At 45.8% G+C, this 19,450-nt stretch overlaps 1 protein-coding gene across 2 annotated transcripts in view; it reads right to left on the reverse strand.

Annotated features, from left to right (window-relative positions):
• Window positions 1-10,306: 10,306 nt before the first annotated feature.
• LOC138098406 (uncharacterized) overlaps window positions 10,307-19,450 on the reverse strand; it is a 167,649-nt gene continuing 158,505 nt past the window's right edge. For both annotated transcript variants that reach the window (XM_068994959.1, XM_068994958.1), the window contains exon 15: window positions 10,307-12,140. The gene's annotated coding sequence lies outside the window, so the exon portion shown is untranslated. The remainder of the gene's footprint in view (window positions 12,141-19,450) is intronic.

Genomic DNA, 19,450 nt, shown 5'->3' on the forward strand with positions numbered 1-19,450 from the left:
CTTTATTGCAAGCTGTTTCCAAACCCTTCATTTGAAATTTGGCTTACTCCTTCTTTTCCACTCAGTTTTCGAGAGGCAACAGGAATACTCACTCGAGTTTGTCACCAGCTGCATTTATAATATGTGAAGGTGCCACTCCTGATGATCTGGTAACCCCCAAAACTGATTTTGTCCAATGCAAAAAACAGCATTTAGAGGTTTTTTAATTCCCAATTTCTATTCTTTCCATTTTCTATTTCCCTTTTCTATCCTTTCTGCATTCTCCTCTTTGTGCCTTGTGAGAAAGGAAGAAAATGAGTCCTGCTTTATCTGACTCATTCCCAAAAATCAGATTAGAACAACACATTAAACTGCAGCCTTTCTCCAGCTACCAAACAGCAATTCTATTTTTCCCCATTATGTAGCAAAGGTGTCTTTTGCCATATGGGAAGTCCCATGGCAGAACCATGAAAACCATTTGGGAAGTGCTCCTTTAAACCTTGGGAAATGCTCCTTTAAACCTCGGGCAGTCCTTCTTCCTGCTTTGGCCAAAAAAGAAATTATCTACATATTAACAAATTTGACTAATTGTAAACTGCTTTTCTCAATCCCACAGCTGGGTGAGGCAATGTAGAGCACAGTCACCATGATTATTTTAAATCTGGGACTTGAATTAAGGCCTCAGAGCTGTCTTAACCCACTAGACCATCCTGCTTTTTAATCTTCCTTCCGTGCACCTCTGTGTTAACTCAAGCTGAGGCTGAATTATGGCTCCTTCTTATCCCTGATAAGCCGAGGGAGCTGTGGCAGAGCAAAAGCTGGAGTTTACTCAGCCCTGTGCATCCATCAGCAGAGTGTCAGGCAGTTTCCAGTCCTGGAATCCTTATTAACAGCGGTGATGGAAGAGGCCCCTGGAAAAGAGCGGGGTTTTCAAACCCCTCCACGGAGAGGTGACAGCTCAACAAATCACCTTTGGATTTGTGAGCTCAGCAGATTGTTCCTGGAAGCTGTGGAGAGAAAATAAATATGGAAAACCACAATGTCATTTCTAAGAGTCACTTTTCAGAGCCTGACCACATTTTAAGTATCTGCTAAGTGATGTCCTTTCTCCTCCCCTGCTCCTGGCCAAAACCAATGTTGTATCAATCTCCTGACAAAGACAAGTTTGACTGGGATTCCAGACACCAAAACAAATACCACCTACAGCCCTCGTGAGTCACACAACTCATGTGATTTAAAACAAAAATTAAAAAAAAAACACCAAAAAACCTCAACTAATTCTTAATCTGTGAGACTCACAGAAAGGAAATAACTCAGCAAGGCTTTCCTCTTTGCGAATGACTCGGTGTTTGAGGCAGAGAGGATGATTTATAAATGTGAAATAACACATAACAACACATCTTTCTATAATAAATGAGCTTTGTAGCTGGGCCCAAACCCACCCTGCATGGTGGACCTCATGGGAGATCTGTCTCTGGGAAGGTGCAAAGCTTCCTTTGATTTCCATGGAGTTTGAGGGTCCTGCACTCCTCTGCTGTGGATGTGAACCAGCTCCAGCACTGGTTTATAGATGCTGATACTGCAGCACAGCTTCCAGACCTCAGCCAGCTCCCTTTGGGAAGCTCTGGACCCAGGCAGGAGAAGCTCTGATGTCTTTGCACCTGTCTGTCCTTTTCTGCTGCTTCCTCTTTGTGGAGATCCCTTGGCTCAGCAAACTTCTCCCAGTGTCCTTCCTGAAATCAGCTTCAGGGATGAATGGAACATTTATTAAGGACTGGGGAAAATGGTTCTCTTGAAGAGAAAGATAATGCTAAGCTTATATCCATGGCATCTGGATCCTCTGGTTATGGGTACATTAAAATGTATTTAAATACTGGTATTAAATGAGAGCTTCTTGCTCCGAGTGCAGTTGTCCAATAAATTATTTCAGAAATGGCTTCAGACTTTTGCAATAATAGGTTTTTGGCAAGCAACAGGACTCTTAAAAGAACCACTTTATCATTATGAGGGGATCATAAATGAAAGTTAACTCCTAGATATGGTCGTTTGGAAAACCATCAGAGGTAATAACAAAATATGAGCCACTTCTAAATGGACTGCTGGGGAGGAAGCTGAGGAGAAAAAACCTGTCACCAACCCACAGCAGGCCAGCAAATGCAGGCAAAATGTATTATACCCTGCAGCCCAGCAGATCCCCTCTCTGTCAGATGGAGTTGGCACAAGAGAGTTTTTTTCCTTGAGAAGAATCCCAGAGCTGTCTGGTGGGCCTCATCTCCAGTGGACGTGGGGAACAATGTGCTCCCAGCTCTGCTTCTCCCTTTGATGCAATTTTCAAGTTTCACTTTCAGCCTTCTGTTCTCTCCAATAAAAGAATAAACATTTCCCTCCGATTTTTCCTTCCCCCCCCCCCCCAAAAAAAAAAAGTCATTGCTCATAAATCTCTAACCACTCTTTTCCCTACAGGGGGATTCTTCACAGCAGCACAGGCCCAGGAGGAGATTTTGTCCTCCACCCGAGGCTGTGCATGGCTGAGGGGCAGGTTTATTACTCAGACACCACAGAGTGATGGCACTGCTGACTCACGCTGACACAGCTGCTGCCACACACGCAGGGTGACAACATAACCATGGCTGTCTTTGAGGTGGCCCTCAAATCTCTGCTCTCTGTCACCAGGGACAGGACCCAAGGGAATGGCTGAATATTTGGATGGTTGGATATTTGGAAAAGGTTCTTCCCCCAGAGGGTGCTGGGGCACTGAACAGGGTTCCCAGGGAATGGGCACGGCCCTAAGGCTGCTGGAGCTCCAGGAGCGTTTGGACATTGTGGGATTGTTGGGGTGTCCATGCAGGGCCAGGAGTTGGTTTGATCATCCCTGTGGGTCCGTCCCAACTCAGGATATCCTATACCTCTATGGAATGAGAATAAAGCAATGTCCAGCAAAATGACGAGCCAAAATGAAGCAGTTATCCATGGAAACTCTCTGAAAAACACCCTTCAGATGCTCTGGATTTGGGGAGTCTTGATCAAGAACTGAAGGCCTCAAGCTGTAGTGACAGAGGTGACCAAATATTTGGAGTATGGCAAGGAGCAGCTTAGCCAATTTAACTCATCTGTTTTCCTAACAGTTGGAGAGGCTCCTGCATCTCCATTGGGGAGTGGGTGGGGGTTAGGAGAGCTGTCACACTTTGATAAGTAGGGCACTCTGTTATGAAAGATTAAGGCCAGAGATGCGGATGCAGCTGAGTGTAAATGAGGCTCCCAAGAGTGAAGATCAAAGTTGGGAGGAAAACCATAGTAAAGCATGAAAACCAAACTTCCTACCAGGAATTTAAGCATGAAAGGGCCATGGTGACTTTCAGCTTCGAGGCCAGAGGCTGAAGGACTTACTGAAAGCTGTTGGAGGGTCTCTGTGCCAAGCTTGGATGGTCCTCACTGGAAACAGATGGGAAAAGAGAGGTTCCTGCATGTCCAGTAAAAAGAATCCACTCTGCAGGCTGGGGAATCGTGCTAACAAAGTGAGACAAGATACAGCTTTGATATTTCTTGGCATTTTTCTCCTACAAATATGAAGACCACAAGACTTTACAAAAAGCCCAGAGGGTCCTTGTCTGTGTGTAGTCATGTAAACCACTGCTCATCAGAGAGGCTTTCTGGCCAAAGAATTAAAGCTGTTTCCTTCCTGGCCCCATTTGTTAAAGATTTTGTCTCTGCTGCTTCAGTACATCACAACTGGCTGCGACTTCACAGGATGGGAGAGGGATTGGAAATCTCTTCCACAACAAGGTGATAGCCATGAGCTCTCATCTGGTGCGGGAAAAGAAGGTGCACTGCTCTAAATTCCATATTCTCTTTATCACAGGAACTCTGCACATGTTATTACCTTGGCCAATTCCCTCACTCTCTGAATGACTTCATGTGAAATTTGGGGTAAATAATTCAATTTCCCTACGCCTGCAAAAGGGAGGGGGGCTAACAATAATTGTACTTACCCTATAAACTGCAACTCAGCCGTTAGATCCATCTTATCTGAGCAGCATCTGATAATCTCTCGCTGCTTCCCACATTGTAACCATTAAATTTGTGGAAATATGGCATGTAAGGAGCAGGAATGAGGTCTGTGCTAGTGTTCAGGTCAGAGGAGCAATAAAAGGAACACGGAGGAGCTGCTTTGGCAATGGTGCTTCTCACTTTTCAGATCTCAGCCTCCTTTAATTAACTTCTCTAAAGTATGTGAGGAAAGAAGGGTGGAACATTGAGCTCTTCTCGTGTGCTCTGACTGCAGCAGAGCTTCTCTCCAAGGCTATTTTCAGCAGCTGCTGCTCATTGCAGCTTCCAGTGGAGGGGGGATAGGGGAGGCATCTCCCACTAGAAATGCCAGCACTGTTGCCTGCACTACCACTTCTTAATCTGGGTTTAAAAAGCACGGTTTAAGGTGCAGTGCAGCTTGCTGAGCAGCCCAAGGGGAGGCAGGGCTGCACCCTGCGGGGCTGGGCAGCTGCAGGCGAGGGAGGTGAGATCTGCCCTCCTTTGGACTTGCACTGCAGTGACTTTTTCCATCCCCAGGGACGCTCCAATGCCTGAGCAGTGTCCCTGCACTGGGACAGTGAGGGCAGTGGCCTGCTCACAGCGGCTGATGCTGGCCAGCACCTTCCCTTTTACAGAGTTGATAACGGGAGACAGAGCCCTTGCTGGTTTATTTTCCCCCTTCCCCATATTCTTCTCCTTTAGTTTCCCATTCCATCCTCATCATCTTTCTTATCAAGTCACCCCCTCACTTGATCTCCTGTTATATCACTTCTACACTGGGGACGAGTCAGATGTGAAATCGCCCATCCCTACAGCCCAGCTCTGCCCATCACCAGCGTGTACCAACCCGAGGGGCTTCACTTCGGTCACTGAAACACTGCAGCAATAAATCTGGCAGAACTGACAGGGCTGAAGTGCCACAGCAGTGGAGAGCAGGACGTGCAGCTGGGTGCGAAGTAGCTAAAACACCTCATTTGCAGTTCCTGGGATGGAGCTGAGTGAGGGCTCTGGGTTCTTATCCAGGGAACTGGGTCAGGCTCCTTTCTGTGCTGCTGCAGTTCCACCCCACCTTTACCTGTGAGCAGAGCCAGAACCTCATCACACCTTCCCCTCTAGCAGCAGAGCCAAACTCTGGGATGAATTTCCATCCACAGGTGACCTGATTTTGTTTCCACCAATTTTACCCAGTGCTCTCCCTCCTCCCAGCCCTGCAGAAAGCAATTCCTGACTGGGAGCACAGCATCCAGCAACTTCCAGGAGAGCGGGAATGATTTACATCAGCTGGGGATTGAACCAGATTATGTTTAGCTTTAGTCCCCTGCTTCAGAAACAACAATGTTATGAATAATCCTTTTATGTTCATACATCTTGTATAAATATCTGAAACGTGTATAAAACCAAGGAGAGGAGGGAATTCATTAAGGTGGTCCAAGGGAATATTGCTCTGAGAAACAATGGGCTGCTTAGGAGAGTTAAAATTGGTTTATCCCATTACTTTTTCTTAAGAAAGAAACCGGGGGAAACTAAATCTGATGAAATTTTTCCGAACATTGGTGGGTATTAGTTTGTGGAAGCATATTCTGAGGAACTCATGGGAGCATTAGTGTGTTAGTTCAGCTGCCCTAAAATATGCATGATAGTTGTTCTTCCGTGTTTTACTGCAAAATTCCCGATCAAACAGGTCCAAAGTCTGGAATCAATAGTAATTTTTCAGTCGAATTCAATGGATTTACAGGCAGGCCCCATGTGCTCATTATATAAAATAAATGAAGGGAAGGAATACTGAATCAAAACGTGACAGGGGCAGCGATTGTCGGAAAATCCCCCTAATTTTAAAGAGACCTTCAAGCCAACTTTTTAAGACAAAACAAGGCATGCATTGAATTTTCAGCTCAATGACATCATGTCACACTGATTTCATCTGGTCCCCGCATGTTCTTGGTGGGAGTAGAACTCGATGCAGCTCCATCCAGCTCGTGACGCAGTGATTTATTACAATTTAAATGATAAAGCACCCAAGAATGTTCAGGCAATTGGATTAGCCCATTGACTGAATGTGCAGACAGCTATTTTTAGAAAAGAGATGTCAGTTTGTGCAATATTAGATGGCCTGATCCCTTTTTTAACTGAGGGGGCAGGGGATTTTCCCTTATCACATGGTTCTGATGTTACCTCTGTGTTCTGTTCTTTTTAAGTGGAGATCTGAATGTCACAAGATTTGATTCATCAAAGATGACACCGAGTTCTTGACACCCTTTGCTGAGTCTCCTGAGAGAGGCCAGCAGGATAAATCAAGCCCAAATTTTGCCTGCAGTTTAAAGAGACCCAGGGCACGGATTTTGGTGTTCCCACATTCTCTAGGGGTGGGTCAGTAATGATAATTTATGAGGAGCAGGACTAGAGCTTGCCTAGAACACATGCAAGTAAGTCTCTGGATGCCAAGCTCTTGATTCACACCATCCCATCCTCATAAATTATCAGGTGGATCCCCAGAGCTGGAAACTGCTCGGACCCACAGCTCCAGACAGACAGACAGGAAGTGGAAAAAACGATGCTCCTGTCTTTTGTTTGACCAATATTTTAGGATAAGGCTCCACGCCAAAGCAAAAATAACCCTGAAACTGGAATAATTCATGAATAACGTGGCACAACAATAGAAGGTTCGTGTCAGTGCGGTGGATTCACTAATTCAGCCAAGAGGAGAAAGTGCTAAAATCAACACAAAGGGATCCCATTAGGAGATGAAAGGCTTGTTGCAATCCCTTTGGTTTACTCAGCTGGGTCACTTGAGGAGCACTGAGTGCTCAGGTGTGGCCTAATTCTCCTTTTCTTGTGTTCCTAAGCACGGGGCAGGGGCTGAGGCCGTGCTTAGGTAGGAAGGGAATTTGAGATGTGTGTTTTGAAGGACAGCATTAACCATTCTGGCCATCCTATACCAAACTGGTTCCTCTCTTTGGGACACAAATCAGAGAAAGGCCCGTGATGGCTCCAAATATTTGTTCCTGTCTCGACAGCAAACTCTTCATTTTACACGAAAGCATCAGCAGCTTCTGGGAAACAGATTAAATCCAGTTCCAAACTTCCTCTTGATATGGATAAAAATTGTCTAGGAGGGCTGGCTGGACTAATCCCAGCAGGAACGAGACCTCCTGCTGCTGAGCCCTTGGTTCAGTGTTTTAACATCTGATCTTACTGTCCCTGGGTCAAAATGATGCCTGGTGCAATTTTGACAATGACATTAGGGTCAGCTTTGGAAAGAGTTCCTTCCAGTGCATGTGTGGGTTTTGAATCCACCAAAGTCCAGCTCTTAGGAAGGAGGCAAGGCCCTGAAGGCAGCAGTTACAGGGGAAAAGTCAAAATGCAGAAACAGATTCATTAAAAAATAGAAAAGAGCAGGTTTAAGTGCTCATTCCTTTAAACATCTCTATTTTTGCATCTCCTCTAGTAGTAATAATGTTTGGGTTTATAGAAGAAACATGGAGGCACCACCAGTGCTGAGGATTTCAGGGATTAATTGCTTAGGTATTGCTAATTGTGAGGGGGGATCACCAGAGAGCTGTTACCTTTGTCTTCTGTTTTAGCAGCAAGCAGGGAAAAGCCAAAAGGAAAGGATGTGAAAGGATATTCTGGCCCATGTGATGTAAAAATAGGGGCAGGCTGCTGTCAAAATCAGGAATTCCCTCATGGAATACCCCTCCTGGTTAATCCTCCAGCTGCAATTTCCAAGTCCCTCTGGGCCAGGCTTTGCTGGGCCTCCTGGTGAGATTTACATTAAATATAAAAGTAGATGAAGGTCACTGGGCAGTCACTGCACTGTGGTGGAGATGGAGCTGCGAAGTGCAAGGATCCCAAATGAGCCAGTGCTTCCCATGGCAAACTCTGTGCTTTATTCCAGGGAATTCCCTGATCCTGAGGCTTCCAGACTCACCTCACTGCTGTTGTGCTTATCTACAATGAGGCCTGGCTGTCTGTGGGGCAGAATTTAAGGATAGAGGAAAATTTGTGCAGAGTCAGTGAGGGGTTTATCATGATCTATTTAAAAAAATAAATCCATTAGAAAGCAGGACTCTTGCAGCTTCTGAGTCTTGAGGTCAAAACAAACTGAGCATCTCAAGGAGTTAAATCTTGATTCAGCCAAGATTCGTCTGTGCAATTTTTCTGTGTGACTTTCCTTCAGACTCATGTGAGTTAACACAGGAAAATCTTTACTAAAAGTTGTGCAAGCTGCCAAATGCAGAACACTGAGCTCTAAAGGTCCAAACACTGCTTTAAGGGTGGGAGTCAACAACTTTCAGTGCACTCAGAGCTGCTGAAGGCACAGCTTTACCCCCCCCATAGCTACATTACCTATACTCGAGGTGTCTTCACGGGCACAGATGGAAAAGGCTGTAAAGGAAACATTTGAGAACTGAGGGTGCATTAGAGGAGTGATTGCAGCACGGTGATTTATAGCTGCAGTAATGGACTGGGTCTCAGCAAGCTGAAATCCAATTATCAGCCCTGCCATCTCAGGCAAAATGCTTAAGCCAAACTTTCTAATCAGTGCTTTTAGGTTTAGGTTGGTTTTCAGAGGTGCTCAGCACTTCCCCACCCCACAGAAATAACATATCCCCAGCCTTCTGCAAAGCAAACCCTCAGCATGGAAAGCCAGTCTCCCCTCCCCTGTCCAGGAGGAAAAAATAGATTAAAAAATCCCCAAAAAGAACCCATCAAATCAGGTTATATTTCACACTACTGTGCTTGATAAATATTTCCCATAGCTGGGTTGCAAATCAATAATCTTACTCTGTGTTATCAGGAAAAGCAAAGCGAGGAAAGGAGGGCACAGAGCTTAAAAATATCAAAAATGAGGGACATGATTCTCTTCCTGAGTGAATCAGGATCGGGAACATTTCCATACCCACCTCACAAAGGCACTTGTGAGAGTTAATTCAGGCCTCTGCAGAAAGTGGCTGGAGCTCCACAGATGGAAGCTGCTGCAGAAGGGCTGCATTACTGAATAATGAGGTGCACAACACACTCAGATATTGCTCCATATGCTTTAGAACACTGAGCCCTGCGTTGTTTTCCAGCAGCCTCAGCCATTCCAACCTGCAGAGGATCAAACACTTCCCAGAATATTTTGTCTTTTTTATTTCTGAGATGAGGAGATAGCTCCAAAGGCACTGTTGTCTCTTTTTGGGGTATTGAAACCAAAAAATGGGATTTTTTTTTTTTTATAAGAAGTGGGGGGAAAAAAAAAAAAAAAAAAGAAGGGAAGGTTTCACACAGCATGTGCCAAAGGAACAAAACTTCTCCCTGGACATCTGTCCCTGAACAACAGAGGGGACCTTGGGTTTCATATCTCAGCCAAAAAGATAAATGTGGAAACACCTCCCCCACTGTCCCACTGCAGTGTCATGTTTGGAGTGGGAGAGATCCCTCAGGAGAAATAACTGCTGGAAGCTTTGGTTGTGCTGTGGAGTCTCCTCTTGCCTCTCATCTTCCAGAGAATTCGCACCAGCAGAGTCCTCCATACAACAGACAGAGGTTGTGCTTTGGTGGGCTGGAATCTGGGGAAAATACTTCCTAAAATACCCTAAAATAAAGGGTGGGGAAAGAAAACAGGAGCAACTTTATTTGCCTTTGCAATGCCAGCTTGTGTGCCATGATTGTAAGGAAAAGGAGCATTTGGCTGCCTGAGGAATATGGGGACTTCAGCTCCTTATTAAATACTGTAGGCAATTGAACCAAAATGTTGTGTTTTTACCAGGTTTTGATCACTATTTTTAAGCCTTCTGTTCATATATTCCCAAAGGAATTGGATGCTGATGCAAAGACAGCAAGCTGGACCCCACTAATTCAAAACCAGGGCTTCCCCTCTGCTCCAGTTTTGCTGCAGCATCTTCCAAAATCCACATTATCCCCCAAAACTACACACAGGAGGCCAGGCCATGTGAAAAAGAGCAAAGGGAGATGAAGGAGAACAGGAATTACACCAAAGCTGCACTGTTATTTCCGAATCATCCATGAAACAGGGGAAAGAGAAATACAGATTTCAGGGTTTTTTTTCTCCTAGTTGGGCCTTCAGCAGTGAGATGCAACAGGCAGACAGCGGTGGAGTGAAAACACAATCCAGTTGAAAGGCAAATGTTGTGTGTGAGGTGCTCCACAAGCCCACCAACCCTCTTCCCAAGCTGGTATCCAAACCCCAGGAAGAACCCAGCCCCAACCCCTCCATCCAGGGAAGGAGGTGCTCGTAAAGCCCTGGTGGGAAGGGGAGAAAGGGGTGAGCAAATGAGACAAACACACTTGAAGTAACTGATTTACAGAGGTGCCATTTACTGGATTCCTTGTGGAAAACCAAGTTCTTTGCATGTTCAGACATGATACAAGCACACCAAAGCAAAACCAAAGTCCACTGATTAATTTGTGATCCTTTCCACACCTCATGTCCTTTTCTGGAGGAGTTGGAATCCAGGTGAGTGTCAGGCTTTATCCACAAATGAGTTCATACCCTGGGAGGACTCTTCTCAATCCTCAGCATTTCTGATGCTTCACAGCATTTCTTGCATAATTCATCCTAAAAGTGCAGCTCCCAGCAGGGCAGTCAAGTGAGAAGTGTGTAATGGTCTGAGAGCACCAGCCACAGCTTCCAGGGGAAGTTCAGCTTCTTGGAGTAGCCAGAGGGAGCAGTTTGGAGACTTCTCTTGGCAGCTGAGCTTCTCCTCCTCTTTGCCACACAGGCCACCCCTTCTGTCCAGCTTCCAGAGGGATGCAGCAGCAAAGAGCACCAGGGCTTGGGCAGCGTTGGTGTTTGGCAGGAGCAGCCATGGAATAAACTCGGTTTACTCAGCAGCAAGGAATAAACTCAGCCAGACTCATCCACTCCTCATCCCTCAGATCCTTCAGCAGCTGCTGCTGGAGATAGCCCTCGCTTAAAGGGTGGCGTGAGAGGCACACATTGCACAGCAGAGCCCGTGTTCATCCTTCCATCCCTCCCACCCCCCTAAAGAGCAGACATTTATATCAAATACACCACCAGCCCACTGCCGAGACACTGCTGTAGGTGGAGCTCTGCGAGTCGAGGCAGCAAATAAATGATTCTAGAAGTGTCAGACATTTCAGTCCAGGAGATTAGGGATTCATTGACTGCAGTGTGGGAAGAGCTGTTAAATAAAAACAATTGCAGCACGCTCACCACGGAAAGCAGAGATTCCTCTTTCATCTTGGAAATTATATATTTTTTTTTTTTAATTGGTTGTAATGCCCTCACATATTCAAACCCAGTGCCAGAGCATTGGGCGAACAACAGAAAAACAGAAGAGAAAAAAATGCATGACTTGCTCACAGAAGTACCATGGATTTCACTGTTACATGTGGGGGTACACCAGAGGGTCTCCTGGCATGCCAGAACCTCCTTCCCAACCAGGAAAGTTCCAGAGAGGAAGAATTGGTGCTTAAAAACAGCAGCCCTGTAAACCAGGAGACAGAAACATCAGGATGTGCTTTGCTTCCTTGGGCAAAGCACTTCTAGGTGCCTTTTCCCCTCCTACCTTGTATAAAGGAGTCTCCACCTCTTTTTGTCAGGGAAAAATCTGTTTCCATCTTCTAGGGACAATTTCAGGGGGAGCCTGGAGGTCTTTCCCTTCCATGCATAAGAAATAATCACAAACTGTAAGATCTTACCCCACTGCATCACTTGTCTGGGTATCCGTGGAGCACCACAGCTCTAACACAAAGTTCAGTGGGGGCCCAGGGTGAAAAAAAGAATTATTGCTGAATCCAAGACTGATGCACATCCCCTCCCATCACTTAAAGCAGGAGATTTTTAACTGGCTGGCAAAGTCAAATTTTCAGGCATTCCTTTGTTTGGCAGAGGAAAAAGGAACCCCAAATATATCCAACACAGAGGCAATGCATGAGGGTTTGCAAATGCCTCTCGTGAACTTGGGGATGCATTCAGATCAAAGGAGCATAATGAGATATTCTGAATAATACAACGAGATATTCTGAGCAATATTTGATGCATCTAATTACCGAGAACGTGCCTCGCTGAGTTTTCCAGGAGCGGGATCAATGCCCTGCAGGTCCTTGTCCATGGATAGGATCTGTGGGTTGCCAGCCTGGATTGAGCTCAGGAACATCAGCAGTCACTGATTCCAGGTAAAAAAACCCTCATTAATCCAAAGGAAAAAAACATCTGCATGGCATGAGAGCTGTAGTCATCCTGCTGAAGACCTAAAACAACTCCACGGATGAGGATGGAGCTCTTCCCAGTTTGGTCCAGTGGCAAATGGGACAAATCTTTGGCCTTGGCATGAGAGCCCAGGTTAAACCAGAGGTCCCAAACCTCCTCTGCACTTGGCCACACATTTCTCAACGTCCCCAAAAAAGCTGAAATCAGCCAATCAAGGACCCCAATTAACTCTATAAAAAGATCTTGGACTCCAGCACTCATCCAGCAGCTCCAAATCCCAAGGAGTCAGCCCCATCCCAACCAACCCGAGAGGGGCTCCTGGCTGATAATTTAATCTTTTAAATGGATCACTCGTAACAGATCTGGCTTTTCTGAAGCTGCGATCTTTTCCTCTGCTATTGACTAATCCTGAAAACTCCAGCTATGCCTATTCCTTTCCTCGGAACACCTGATCCCCTTGCACGGAAAATATCATCTTAAGGAAGAGCCCAATTAAATTGTGCAACTCTTTGCAACCTTTGGTGTCACTGTATCAGGTGGGGAAGCAGCAGCAACGCTGGAAAAACAGGATCTTTGGGAAACCCAGCATATTATTAGGTTTGATGAGATCCATTTTCTTGATGGCTTCTGAAAGATCTTTGTGCTAATTAGCTAAGAATACCACTGAATTATTTAATTATCTCTACTTTTGTGCCATAAAATATGTTGTCATATCACACTCTGTCTTGCTGTTGCTCTTCATACTTAATGATGCCTTTAGAGTTCCTGATTTCCTTTGTTCTCCCTCTGCAAGTGGTTTTTGGTGGTGCTGGGGAAGGAGGGGAGAGCGGAGAGGGGAGGCCAAGGAAAAACTATCAGGTTTTAAAGAAATTTTTACGTGTGGGAAAATCTTTACACATGTTCAGCTCCAGCTCCCTGTGCCATATACAAAGTGTGTCTCAAAGCTACGGTGGACCAATATATTTATTACTAATCCAATCAGGAATGCTTTCCAGAGGGGAAAAAGGGGAGAAAATACCATTTGGAAAAAAAAATTTAAAATCAGCAAGGAAGGTTTTTTACCGAGGAAGAGGTAAATTATGATAATTACTCTGACTGGTAGGGTCCTTAAGTATTACTAATTAGCATTTATTGCCTGGATTATTGAAACAATGTGTGTGTTCCCAAGAGTGAGGAAGAACTGGGATGCTCTTTCCTTGGGAGCCCTGGGAAAAAGGCAGGGCAGCAGGAATGCGGCACAGTTGGCACCGAGGCTCCTCTCCCGAGCTCCAGCCTCGTGCAGAACTGGAATTGTACCTTTGGGAAACCCACGCCTTGAACTCCTCAACCCTGCCTGCCTTCCCCCCCTCTTTGCTCACGGAGAAGTGAACAAAATGTAGGTGGAAAAAGGGGGAAAAAAAAAAATCATCAGAATGGTTTTTAATGGTCAGAGGTGCAGATTAACGTGGAGTTAATGCTCTGGGAATTACAGTGTCTCCTGTTATTCCAGGGACTGTGCACAAGCCTGCTATGAATAAGCATTTCACCGCTCTAAAGCACTGAGGTATGGCCAAGCACCTCCTTACAGAGGAATTAAAGGGTTAACAAATCCAACAAAAAATAGGAATATTATGGTATTTCCAACTGGCATTTTGACCGACTTTGTGAAGAGCTTGCAATCAGATTTCGGCATAAAGTGCATTTTAATATCGAGCATTTATAATGTGATTTAAGTTCGGAATTAGAAATCGATCAGGAATTAATCAATCATCTAATCAGCACTAGCCACTACACAGCATCTCAACTGCAATTTGCTATCTGGCCCAATAAATCCTTAAGTACCTTGGAAATGATTCAGGGAAGAAAGGCAGTAAAAGTATTCTCCTTTTTTTTTTTTTTTTTCAGCTGCAGCACTCTGCAACTTTAGGTCCTGTTAAACCCCTGGAAATAAAAGAGCAACAATGGAAAACTGCAGAATGCCTTGGACCTTTTTTTTTTTTACCTTTTCCTGCCACCAAACCCTGCGCCTTTCAACTTGGGAGAGCAAGTTCCAACTCAGCCACAACGAGGTCAAAGTCACCGAGCTCAAAGCTACAGTTGCTGCTCAGACAAAATTCCCAGACACCAGAGTTTTGCAAAATCTACGTTATTTTTTTTTCTTAAAAAAGAACTACATTAAAAAAAAACAAAAACCCACGCCTCATTTGCTCATCTTTCTCCTTCTAAATTATTTGCATCACATATTGCACAGAACATTTAGCAACGCGTTATATTAAATATAATGGCAGCGTATTAGATATATTTTGAATTGAAACTTGTTCCAGCCTGGTGGTTCTTATTTTAGTGCTGAAGAAGATCTTTAATTCTTATTAAGCTTTACTTATTCTATTTATTGATTAAATTAATGCCTGATATTTATTTTCTTTTCCATTTTCCTCGTAAGAGAAAAAAAAATGTCTTTTCGTCCACGGATTCGTTTTATTCTAATGAAAACATAAAATTATAGAAACCGGTGAAATTATTATTGGAAAAAGATTGTAACGCTAAGAGAAGAAAGCCTTGAAGCCATAGGAATAAGGCAAAAATAAACGCCAGCCGCAATATCCCTCCTTTTGTCTGCAGAAGGTAAAAAACGCTGCAGGAATCGTTCTGGACTGAGTTCTATCTGCTCAAAAAGAAACGATTCGGGCTGGATATTTATCATGTAACTGAGTTTTAACAGCGCTGACATTTCTGCAGCTCCCGGGCACGAACGTGGCTGAGAATCCCCCTGAACCTGCCTGCCCTGTGCATGGAATTATGGAGTGGGAAGGCAGGGAAGGCAAGGAAAAGGAAGGCAAGGAAAAAGGAAGGGAAGGAAAAAGAAGGGAAGGGGGTGGGGGGGGGGACGACTTGTTCTATTCCAGCCGCTATTCCCTCCTTTTCTCCTCGCAAGAACCTCGCCTTTCCCCCTGCAAAAACAGGGTCGGGGGAGCGCAGAATTCGCTCTCCCCCCGCTATTTCAATCCCCGCCGATCACTTTTGGGGCCAGCTCGCCGCGCTCCCCCCGCGCCCGCGGCCGCTCTGTCCCTTTAAAGCTCCAGCCCCTCTAATTGATGTGTCTGGGCCAGTCTAGACTGGGAGCGATTGAACCGGCTCCCAATTACGCTGCGCGCAGGGGCGCGGAGCCTGCGCGGGCTCCGTCCTCCCCCTTTTCCCAACCCAGCCCTCCCCGCCCATTGTTTTGCCGCAGCCCCGCGCAACCCCCGCCCCGCACCGCGCAAGCAGCGCGGACACAATAGCGACCCCCGGGGAGGGGACAACGGGGACGATGGGGGGGGGGGCTCCCAAAGCGGGGACCCCCCGCCCTCCCCGAGAAGCGGAGGATGCGGAGGGATGCGCGGAGATGCGCGGGGGACCCGTCCCGGGCTCGCAGACAAAGCGCTCCCCCCTTCCCTTCTCGCGGAGGGGGGAAAAAAAATTGCGATTAAAAGCTTGGGAAAAGGGTAAAAAGCACCCCCAAAAAAACTACTTTGTGCTGGTGTGGAAATGGCTGGACAAAGGTGCGGGGCTCCAGCGCTCCGTGTTCCAATTGAGAACGCCAAGCAGGTAACAGGAAAAAAAAAAATGCGGCTCGCTTTGGAATTAAAGAACGTTTGGAATAATGTAGAAATTCAGAAGTACAAGGCTTTCTTGGCATTTTTTTTTTTTTCGCGGAGGTAAAACGTTCAGTCAAATTACAGCGGCAAGAAAAAGCAGCTAAAATTCATTTTAAAAAAAATCAAAATCAAACAAGCAACCTTTTCCAGTTCAATAACTGTTCAACAACAGGAACCAGCAAACATATCCTAAAGCTCTTAAATACTAAAATGTTACACCGTCAATTAATTTTTGGTGCATCACGTTTTAAGTTCAAGCATTTGCATTCAAATATCAAACAGTAATTCGGTGCCATAACAAGGTACAGTAACTTCATTATAAATTGCCTTGCAGAACAGAGATAAGAAATACAGTTCCAACCATAATTAATTTTACAGCAACATAAAAAAATCTAATAAAGGAAAACAGCAGCAGCAGGAAACATTTCGAACATTTCTGATTCATCATTTACATATCATATTGCCTGGAAAAGCAGCAGAGCTGGAAGTTCTAGAAAAGGACTCAAAGAAAACTTCAGCATTTCTTTTTACTTTCCAACCATTAATACATGCAACCATTTTATTCTGCAGTTTATTTTCCCACCCTATAAAATCCAACCCATCTCCTGGCTTTTTATTTTTTTCCCTCCTTTTTTTTTATTCTTTAAAAATTATATATATATATATTTGGTTTTTTTCTTTCTTTTTTTTCTCTTTTTTTTTTTTTGGTGTGTCCATAGAGCACATTTCCAAGATTAATCGTTCAGTTTTAAACTTGGAAGCATGAGGCATGCTGGGATTTCAGCTGAGGTCAAGCACCAATGTACCGAGCTGTTACTGTTACGCTCTCAGGGTACTCTGTGTTGCTCTCAATAAGGGGGGGAAAGGCAAAAAAAAAAAAAAAAAAATCAAAATCGAGATGCTCTGTGCAGTGGCCTGCAGCAAAAAAATCTCCCTCTTTTACCACAGGCGTGATATTCATATTCCTGCAGCTGTAAATATCTATATTTATAGTTTTATTTACCTATATAAATGAATACATACGTAGCATCCATCCGTGGATCTCCACGCACACCTCAATAACTGTATTTACATGCATCCATATCATGTATATCTTATCTACACACGCATATATAATAATCACTCTCTGTGTACACACATACACCCCCATATCTGGATCAGCTGGAAAATTATCTCGTGAATATACACACACACACATTAAAAAAAAAAATTAAAAAAAAAAAAATCTCCGTGGTACAAACGCTAATTTTAATTTGATTTTGATACAGAAAATGGCCATAACCACCGCCCTACATCAGCCGGTGGAGCCTAAGGAGGAGAAATACGCTTATTTTTCCCTTAAAAGGTCTCTAAACACTATTGTATGTGTGTGTATACGGCTCTAAATATACACACCCGCGCTCACACATATACACACAGAGAGAGGATATATTTATAAAATAAAATAAAGACGTCAAAGCACAACTCACAGCTCCCAAGAGCCTAACCCGTGGATTTAAAAGCTAAACATCACAAGTTAGGGTCTCAGGGATTGAGAGGGGCGCAACAAACTAGTCCTTGCAAAAAAAAAAAAAATTAAAAAAAAATAAAAATACCAAAACCAACGGGGATCAAAAAATAATAATCATTAAAAAAAAAAAAAAAGATCAAAAGGAGAAAGAGGAAAAGAATAGCAGGCAAGTTCAATTCATGGCTCAAGATTACAAAACAGGACACACAGGTGGAAGGAAAGAGCTTCTCTAAGGACCCTCTGTTGAGAGAATACATTCCATTTTTAATCGTTTATACAAAAAAAAAAAAAAAAAATGACATGGCGCGGCAGGTTCCTTACAGTTCCCAACAAGGTCGCTTGCGACAAATACACGAAAAGTCTCCGCATTTAAATAACGAAGAGGAAGTTTGGGGCAGTGACGGAATTATTTTCATTGTTTCAACGAGAAGGAATGCAGAAATAAGAGCAGGAATCTGCAGGCTCGCTCCCGGCCCCTGGCACAAAGCGTGCAGCAGCAGCAGCAAGGCGCTGCCTCCCCGCCCCCTCCGCCAGCCCCGGGGATGGAGAAAAACCCCGAGTCGCCACAAAACCAGGTAGAAACTCACCATTTGGAAGCGGGGGAGGCTCCGATCGGCGGCGCTGGGAGCAGCCGGGGGGGCCGGGGCAGTGCCCGCACCAGGCTGGGTGCCCGGCGGGGTTTGACACCCGAGCGGGTGCGAGCGTGCGGTGTGTGCGCAGCCGGGGGAGGGAGGGAGGCGGCCGAGGGAGGGCGGGTGTGTGCAGCTGGGCAAGCCGCTTGCATTTTTAAAACATCTCTCTCTCTCTTTTTTTTTTTTTTTTTTTTTTTGTTTAAATAAAAAAAAATATAGGGAGTATATCAAGGAAAAGCGAGGAAAAAAAAAAAAAAAAAAAAGGAGGTTGGGGGGGGGGGGGTGGGAGGGTGGGGGGAGGAAAGGAAAAGGAACCGAATTCCTCCGCAGCTCCTCTCGCCTGCCGCCCTCCGCGCTCCCCAGCAATGCCGCTGCCGCCGCTGCTGCTGTTGTTATTATTATTATGATGAAGAGACGGGGCTGGGGGGCTGCGGGAGCCGGGGCCAGCCCGGTGCCGGAGCGAGCCCCAGACTGTCAGCGGGGAGGAGGAGGAGGAGGAGGTGGAGGAGGAGGAGGAGGGAGGAAGGGCGCGGGCAGCAGCGCCGCAGCCCCGGCCGCCCTCCCCTGCCAGCCGCCGGCCGGGGCTTCAAAGGAAAACCTGGAGAAAAAGCCGCTCGCCCGGGAGAGGAGGGTGCGAGCCCCGCGCACACACACACCACACACACACACACACACACACACACAAAGGGACTCCATCCTGCACCGACTCCTCTCTCCGAGCACCTTGTGCACCCCCAGCCAATGGAAATTTACGCCGGCCATAACCCAGAGCAGGATTTCGTCCCCAGCTTGCCACCTCCTTCCCTCCGCTCTTCTCTCCTTCCCTCCCTCCCTCCCTTTCCTCCCTCTTTTCCCCCCCACCCCCACCCCCCCCCCGCCCAAATAAATAATACGGATCCGCACCCTCCACCCAGCTCTGGAACCGCTTTAGGCCCAGCGGCATAAGCGGGGAGAAGCCGAAACGTACCGGAGGGCCCGAGGTTAAAAATGCAAAATATCCGGCGCTGCCGAAGGCAGGTCCCCCCCGGCCCCGGCCCCGCCGCCGCCCGGCCGGGGGCAGCGGTAACAGGCACCATTACGGAACCATCATCATCATCATCATTCACTCCGTCCTTTTCTCACCTCAGGAGTCTGAGCCCATTCACCAAAGTCCTTCCTCGTCCAGGAGCTCAAATATTTTCTTTTTTTTTTTCTCCTTTTTTTTTTTTTTTCTCCTTCTGGATCAGCCAGTCCCGACATCATTAAACTACAGTCCTCCTCTTCCTCCTCCTTCCTTCTCCCCCTCTCTGTCTCCCCCTCTCTTTTTTTTTTTTTTATTTCAAAAAGGGGGAGTGGGGGGGTGGCTGGGGGGTGTGGGGGGGAAGCAGACATAGCTGCATGAAGTGGCTGCCTTTTCGAAAGCACATTTAATCTTTCCTGGCTCCCCTAGGCTTCGAAGAAGTAGAAGGGAAAGGAGAGGAGAGGGGGAAAGAAAAAATCCAGGCAAGGGAGGCTGTTGAGGGACAGC

The sequence above is a fragment of the Aphelocoma coerulescens genome, chromosome 24, assembly GCF_041296385.1.
Source record: "Aphelocoma coerulescens isolate FSJ_1873_10779 chromosome 24, UR_Acoe_1.0, whole genome shotgun sequence".
Taxonomy (NCBI): Eukaryota; Metazoa; Chordata; class Aves; order Passeriformes; family Corvidae; genus Aphelocoma; species Aphelocoma coerulescens.